The 7,690-nt window shown below is 29.6% G+C and overlaps 1 long non-coding RNA gene across 1 annotated transcript; it reads left to right on the plus strand.

The window, feature by feature from the left end:
* The first annotated feature begins 565 nt into the window (after positions 1 to 565).
* On the plus strand, positions 566 to 1,177 carry LOC111616930. Its single transcript, XR_002755346.1, has 3 exons — positions 566 to 664; positions 741 to 812; positions 1,044 to 1,177. It is a non-coding gene; the product is annotated as an uncharacterized LOC111616930 (long non-coding RNA).
* The last annotated feature ends 6,513 nt before the right edge of the window (positions 1,178 to 7,690 follow it).

The following is a 7,690-nucleotide window of genomic DNA, read 5'->3' on the forward strand; positions in this document are numbered from 1 at the left end:
TTCTTTTACTTGTGAGAGGTTCTGGTACTAAAAAAATATTTGTATGTATAAATATTTATAATGTGTAATGATGTAGAGGAAGAGAGAATTCAGAGAAAGAAGAAAATAAAAAGTAATTCACTGTTATAAATTTTTAAATAGTCAATAAAATGTTAACAAATATTAACATTTGTTGAGTGTTTAAAAATTTACTTCTTTGAAAACCAGCAGAACAAAATATCTATATTGATTGTATTTTTCTAAAATTAAAAGTAAATCTCTAAACTAAAAGCTAACTTTGTTACTTTTGCTAAATGGATATAAATTATTTAAACCAATTAAACTTTAATAATAAAAAAAAAGACAATAAAGTCCATACAGTTTAATGCAATTCTTTTACTATATAAACATATAAATTATTTAGATATAAACTGATATTGTGGCTATAGTTTTACTTGTAAAAAAAAGTACTTATAAATTTTATTAGTGAAAAAAAAAACCTTAAATGATATAATCATAATAGATTTTTCTATTAAAAAATTTTTGTTTAAATAATTTTAATATTTTGTGTTTTAATTATATACAGGCCATATCAGAGGACTGGGATCACTTGGTACTGGGCATATACTGTATTTAAGAAGGCCTCAAAAATATTTCTTGAAAATTATTTATTCCATTGTATTTCGTACGTAAAATATTTATTTTTTGTTTTTGTATTATATTTTTTTGGTATTGTATTGTATATATAATTTTTATCATAGAGATCAATCTCCTTCGATGCTTTCCGATAGAGGGCGATATATGTGAAACGACATCCTCTAGTGATAATTATGGTAATTAAATTATTATTGTTTATGACAATTGCTTTATTTAAAATTATTTGTGTTAAAAAGTTATTTTTGCTTGACGTTAAATTGTTTATAAAATATTTTTTGTATGTTAATTCTAAAGAAAAATATTAAAAAAAAACTAAATAGACTTTTTTAAAAAGAGCTTTTAAGTTTTGTCGCGACGAATATTTATATTTACTGCCTTTATTAACATGCCTGATGTTTATTTTATAGATGATTCAGAATAAATAAAAGATTAGTCACGCACTGTAGTATGAAAAAAAATGTTAAATATCTCCATACAAAAATTTGTAAGCGAAGAGAGGAGGACTATTAGACACGCAACATTAACATATCGAATGTCTCTGTTATAACGTATTTGTGCATTACAACAGCTTTATAATGCATAAAAAGATTAAATTATTACAAATAAAAGGGATTTTTAATAATTATTATTTAAAAAAACAGTTTTTAGGAGTAAAAAATTGGCTTATAGTCACCTTATCCAGCCGCTTTACTAGGCGAAACGCCCATTCTTTTGTAGAAATTCTGGTAAAAATAATAGAAATTAATTTATTGCTTTAGATTCTAGAGAAATAAATCTTAATATAAACATATCAAATTTTACAATACTAATTCCTATAAATCCAGTATTATTATTTATTATGCATTCCATCATAACGGTTCCTTCCTTATTCACTATATTAATTTTTATACAGAAATTCTGATTTGAAAATAGGAGTTAAATTATTCCAAAGAACAAATATATTTGATCCCACTTTATTATTTATGGTAATTCTTCTAAATTATTGTATGTCCCATTATACTGTATTAATTCTCATATTCACAATACTAATTCTAAGGCAGAAATTCTAGTGAGAAACAGGAATTTTCATATAATTTTAAACAATTTTTGCAAGGTTAATTAATCAATCACCACAAATTTTCATTGAGAAAAACTGTAATTAAACTTATTTTAGAAGAAGAAAAAAAAAAACAATTGTAAGTACAGTAGATCCCCCTATAAAACCGTTTCCTATAGTTATGATTCCTATAAAAATTGTGGAATTATCCGTAAACAANCAAAAAAATATACGTATTTTGGAAATGTTGAGTCGAATTAGTCTAGAATCGATTAATTTTATGAAAGAAAACCTTTCAAACAGCCGTAGTCCGTAAACTATGATTCCTACAAAATTGATTCATAAAGAACGGAACGTATCTACCGTCTTATAGGGGGATCTACTGTATCTACCGTCTTATAGGGGGATCTACTGTACTGTATATATATTTTTTTATATTCTAAATGATATATAAATGTATAATTTTGTCAGCTTAATAATTTTAATTAATGTAATTTGAATTTCTTATTACATTACTTCTCATTGAAGCAAACATGTAATCAGGTAAAGTGATTTTCTCTCTCTCTCACTTAATACTCAATGAAGTAAATGCAAACCAACTCGTTGCTAGCACCATAGTGTAATTGAAACTGTTAGCACCGAAACCATTTTAATTTTGTGTAATTACATTTCTGTAATTTACTTCTTATATCTTAAAAATTCGAGTTTAGAATGTCTTTCCACATTATAAATGGCAATCTCTATTACACGGGGATTATCAGTACCATTTTACGTAACCATATCAAATGGCTCCTGCTGCTCCCATTTACGAAGGTCTCAAAACATTTGTTACAAATTATTCCATTCAGTTGTAATTAAGAAAATTATTATTATTATTATTTTTTGGTTAGATTTATTATTTAAAAAAAAAAATATATATATAATACAGTTTTCTAAAATACTTGGGGCCTCAATTTAGTGGGGAAAAAATAATATTGTCTATTGGCTAAGGCCTCTCAAGTTTCTTTTACTTGTGAGAGGTTCTGGTACTAAAAACAATATTTTGTACGTAGAGACATGGAAAGTAATAGTGTGTAATCAATTATAATGAACAAATACGGCATATATAAATAATATAGTAATTCAATACATCTATAAACAGCATGAAATATTAATGTAAGAGAATATTTAATTTTATTATATCAATTAACAGTTCTCAACCTTTTTTCACACGAGTACCACCTGTGTCTTGTGTGTCTAGACTTGTAGCACTAACGGATTTTTCTTGTGGTACGTGTACCAATGGTTGAGATCGGCTCCGGAGAAAGAGAGAGGTAGAACAATAGGGTCATTTAGTTCAAACCTCGAATATACAAGTGCCAAATTTATATTAAAAACATGCCACGGTAATGATATAATGTATAGGGCTAAATTGATGAATGGCTCATCCAACTTATTTTCAAACTCTATTACTAATTTATAAGTTACTATACACACTAAAAATATTAATTAATGTGACTTTTATTTTCATCAGTTACTTCGCTATGATTGAGTGAATTTAGAAGGGTTGCTGGTTTGATAGGATACGGCAAGGCAACACGTGGACGATCCTGCTTCCCGGGAAAACTTTATAAGGGCGTATTGGCCCCTTTCAGGGTACCTAGTCTTGAGTTATGTGAGTAACAACAGATACGTGTTGAGAATATCATGTAGTATTAACTCATTCATTGAGACTTGAGACCATTCACCGAAGGAGTTTGCGACACGTGACACACCCAACACATTCGTATGGTTACTCACATAACTGGAGACTAGGTAACACACATGAAGAAACCCTAAAACTCCACGTGCCCAGCTCGTTGGTGAGGAGCAAACCCACAAATTCAGTGGGTAAAACTGCTCGACTGTTAGTTGGTCCCACGACCAACTAACAGTCGAGCAGTTTTACCCACTGAATTCAGAAGGAACATATCGAGAAATTCAATTTTATAACTGAAATTTAATAGCAGCGACCTCATATTTCGTACATTAACTTTTAATTTGAAATTTAAATCATATTCAATTGTTCGTATTTTGATTATTCGCTATGTCTACGTAAACAATCAAACCAGTAAAATATATTGCACAGAATAAAATTATATGTCAATATATATATACTGTACATAAAGTTACTTCACTATTTTATACCTTTGGGTGTGTAGGGATAGCGTAGGTGTGTGCAAGTATGTGTAGGTGTGAGCGTGTGCGTGTACAGACGAGTGTTTGCGTGTATCCAGGTGGGTGCCATTGTATATGTAAATGCGTAGGCTGCAGGGAGAAGAAATCACTAGAGCCTGCAGACATAGTGGGCCCACAAAAAAAGGGTATTTTTAGTCAGAAAATCATGTGTTGTAAGTAAATGCAGAATGCCAAACCGTGTCCCAATTTTCCCTATAGATGGGAGAGGTTTGTATGTGTCTGTATGTAAAATATACTGTAGTATCGAATTACTAAAGGATCAACACGAAGAATCGTATTTTGGACTTCACTAAATATCAAAAATTCTTGAATTTAAACTCCGGATATAAACTTCTCTACAATATAAGTTCTAATTAAACACTTGAAAAATCGTGGCAAATGAAGCGTAATTAAATAAGCCACTGATGAACACGTGTCATCTCTTGTAATACACGTGAGATATCAACCGTAAAAATATTCTAATGATGATTGATTCGCTAAATAAACAATTAGCCCTGATAGCTTCACTTCCTCAATTAATTGTAGTCAAAATAAAATCACATCTCCGCTTAATCTTCGTTACGAGGGTGGCCCAAAAATCAGTTAACAAAGATATTATAAGAACGGCTAAAACTAGTTTAGATTTTGTTAATCACGAAGTAATCTTGAAAATAAATAAATAAATAAAAATACGTCTCCGTTAACTGAGTTCTGGGCCACCCTGTAAACTAATTGCATTATTTTCTGGTGTTGTTATTGCATACAAGATTGGAATTTTTTTTTTATGACTATTATTCTTGCATCTTTTGCTTAGCTTTTATAATGTTTTATGTGATTTTTATGATTCTGAATTTCTATAAATTACACTTCACAACAAACTATTCCCATAAAATTCTTATTGATATAAATTACGAAAATGTCTAGAAATTTCTTCTCAAAATTATAAATTTTTTTATGTTTTAAAGCATATATAATTTTAAGATCACGTCATAAAGTAAAGCTGTTAACTCTATACTGGGTATGCCATATTCTCTTTAAGATAAAGGGTGGCCCAAAAGTCAGTTAACCGCGCGCTTTCTTTCGATAATCGGTGGAAGCAGCGTAAAAAAAAAAAGTGATTAAATTAATGAAGTTTATTGTTAAACAAAAATTTAATAAAACACTGGATTTTCGTATGAATAATATATATTAATTCATAAAATAGCTATAAGTGTTACTCGTGTTCTTGAAAATATAATGTATTTTTACATAGACATCCGAATTACGGAGAACGTTAAGAGAGGATTCTTGTAATTATTCTGCTTGTAATTTTAATTGCTAAGTCTCATCAAATAATTAGACACTTTCCTGGATTTGTGAATGACTAATTTTACGTACATTAAAAATGTAAAAGTAAATTAATTAATTCTGATGATGATATTCGACGTAGGAGTCGAAAGGCAAGGAGGCAGCTGCCCTCCCAGAGCAAAGAGGAAATGGCCTTCTTCATTTGGGAAGGCAGTTGCCCCCTTGCTTGATACTATGTGTTTTTGTGTAAAATTTTGGGAAAAATCAACCCCCTCTCAACCAAAATGTCCCCATACGGACGGACGGACGTCAGTGAGAATTTATAGGTCAACAATTTTTTCAAATTATAGCCCAATAAATAAAGAGGAAGGGGCCCGAAGCAATTGCTTGTTTTGCTTTCTGGTAAATATTCCACTTAAGTGTAAAATAACGTTATATAATAATAAAATAAAAATTTGGATATAAAAAAGACTTTTCTGGAATCTAGTACAATTTAGCCTTTAAAACGGTTAACCGACTTTTGGGCCACCCTGTATATTCCACTACAAACGAAGCCACAAATAGGACAAGACTATAAATTATTACATCGGCATGATTATAGGTAATATTTAAGTGTCTTTACGGCGGTTAACAGTCTTTTGGACCACCCTGCATATTTTAATAAAGAATTTAATAGTAGTAGTGTTTAAAAGAGGGGGGATAAAAACTTTCTTCAACATATAATTTATGGCTTTTCATTATCACTTAAATCATAATGACCATTCAATTCCTGTAATAAAATTTTATCTACAGCTTCGAGTCGAACTTATAATGTTATCCTGCACACAGCTTCACGGTTTTTAATCTTCTCTCATTACTTCTTATCACCTAAAATACTTCCAACAAATTAAAAAAAATAATAAAAAAACACTTTAAGTATACGTTAAACCCGGATACCAAGCTACCAATAATTTAAATATTGAAAGAAAATTTGTTATATAAATCAAGAAAAAAAAAATATATNGAAAGGACAGACAGATGAGAATTTGTGCGCGCGCTATTTTTGACATTTGCAGCTTTAAAAAAAATTAATATTTTATTTAAAAAACCATACTAAGATTAATATACGGTAAAACCTGTCCAAAACGGAACCCGAATAAAACGGAAACCTACCAAAACCGATAAAAAATATCCCGATTTACACGGGTTTTTACTGTATTGTCATCATCACGCTTCATCGATTTATCACGAGATAATCGAAACTGAGATTGGAATTTTTTTTTTAAAAAAAAGAGAATTTCTAAGGTAGAACGAGAATTAGGTTATAAAATTGAATTAATTCCCAACGAATTAAGTCTTTTAAAATATTCTGCAGATAATTTTATCGTTTTTACAGGAAGTCATAGCGAGCGTTAAGTACCATCTTGGAAAAAATCAGAATTCAATTCCCTCTAGCCTCTTACATTAAAGAAATGATTGGATTTTTTTTTTCATATATTATATATTAAAATGAGAAAATTGATTTACACTTAAGTAATGGCTTATTTAAATGTCTATCAAATTTTCACCGTCATTAGCATAATTATGACAGCGACATTCAACAACATCTCATTTTAAAATCGAATTAAAATAAATTTAAACAGGGGATAAAAATTAAATTTTTTTTTATATTTATTTACTACACTATAAAATCTACTTTAATATAATTATTATGTATTTAAAAATGTATATAATAAACCCTTCTTACAGGGCTGCAATTTGAAAATTGCAGACCTATAAATTCTCACTGGAGTCCGTCCGTCTGTCTGTTCTTCCTTAATCTCGAGAACTAAGTAAGATAGATGAAAGATGCGACCAGATCTAGAAACAGCAGGGAAAGAAGGTCCAGATTAACTATATTTTAACTTCCAATTTACTCCGAAAGTCACGTTATTTCAATTCAAACATTTTCCCCTGAATGATGTTAGATGACTGGCAAGACTCAACTGTTAAAGGAAAAGTATGATTTACAGGGGCAAGCCACTACTAATTTGAAGTGGAGAGCATATATTTAAAATTTAATTAGTTAAAAACATAATAATAATAATAATAATAATAATTGCAGCCAGGCATTGTGATAAATAATTGCTCATGTTTTTTCTACGTTTTACCTTTAAAAATACAATTTTTTAATGTATTTTTAAAGTTTACATATATAAACTTTACGTTATATAAAAGGTAAACAGCATAAATTCACACCTAAGATCCACATGTGATGTCCACATGACATTATTATGGAAGGATTTGAACCTATTTCCAAGACGTAGGAAATAGGATCAAATTCATTCTGATCTGCATGCTTGTTGAGAAAATCCATTATTACACTGGACTACGTACGTCACTATGGATCGATCAAGAAGAAAGAGTGCAGAGCCGTTCGGGAATAAATCGCGGATCCCTCCATACACAACCGTATATTGTGTAGGGTAAACATCTTTTTCGTGTTTTTTTTTCTTTCTTTTAAATAAAATAAGCTTTTAGTAATTATTCGACTGTCAGGGTGGTCCAAAAATCAGT

This window comes from Centruroides sculpturatus, unplaced genomic scaffold (genome assembly GCF_000671375.1).
Source record: "Centruroides sculpturatus isolate CEXI.00-Female unplaced genomic scaffold, Cexi_2.0 scaffold3890, whole genome shotgun sequence".
Classification (NCBI taxonomy): Eukaryota; Metazoa; Arthropoda; class Arachnida; order Scorpiones; family Buthidae; genus Centruroides; species Centruroides sculpturatus.